Here is a 380-nt window from a genome sequence, read left to right on the forward strand (position 1 = left end):
AAGCGGCCATCTCCCCTGTGCGTCTCAGCACGTAAAAGAGCATTTCCCTGAAAGAGCCTTTTTCTCTAAAAGAGCTTACACAGGTGCGTCTTTGTAAAGACGACGGATCATCTTTTTAAATATGCCTTTTTACCCGTGCGTTTCTGGATGCGGTCATTACCTGGCGCCAGGTGATGGTCACGATTGCTGCCTCACGTGTCTGGGCATTAAACACGCTGAGGTGGCGTTCGCGGATGAGTCATGTTCCTATTGCGGGAAGATGACCATCTCGGAGCTGCGGGCCAGGCTCCGTTTCCTCCAGGGGGCGGAGCTCCGTTGCCTCTGCTAGTGTTCGTCCTGGCGGCAGCCAGGCGAGGACTACTTCGGGCAGTAGCACGGGC

General features: G+C 55.5%; 1 protein-coding gene across 1 annotated transcript in view; it reads left to right on the forward strand.

Moving 5' to 3' along the window:
* The window catches only part of LOC107724447 (gamma-crystallin M2-like), a gene marked incomplete at its 3' end in the record, with an annotated part of 22,687 nt that overhangs the window by 16,699 nt on the left and 5,608 nt on the right, over positions 1-380 (forward strand). The gene's annotated exons all lie outside the window — the stretch shown is intronic.

Source organism: Sinocyclocheilus rhinocerous, unplaced genomic scaffold (genome assembly GCF_001515625.1).
Source record: "Sinocyclocheilus rhinocerous isolate Xijiao unplaced genomic scaffold, SAMN03320098_v1.1 scaffold64, whole genome shotgun sequence".
NCBI classification, from domain to species: Eukaryota; Metazoa; Chordata; class Actinopteri; order Cypriniformes; family Cyprinidae; genus Sinocyclocheilus; species Sinocyclocheilus rhinocerous.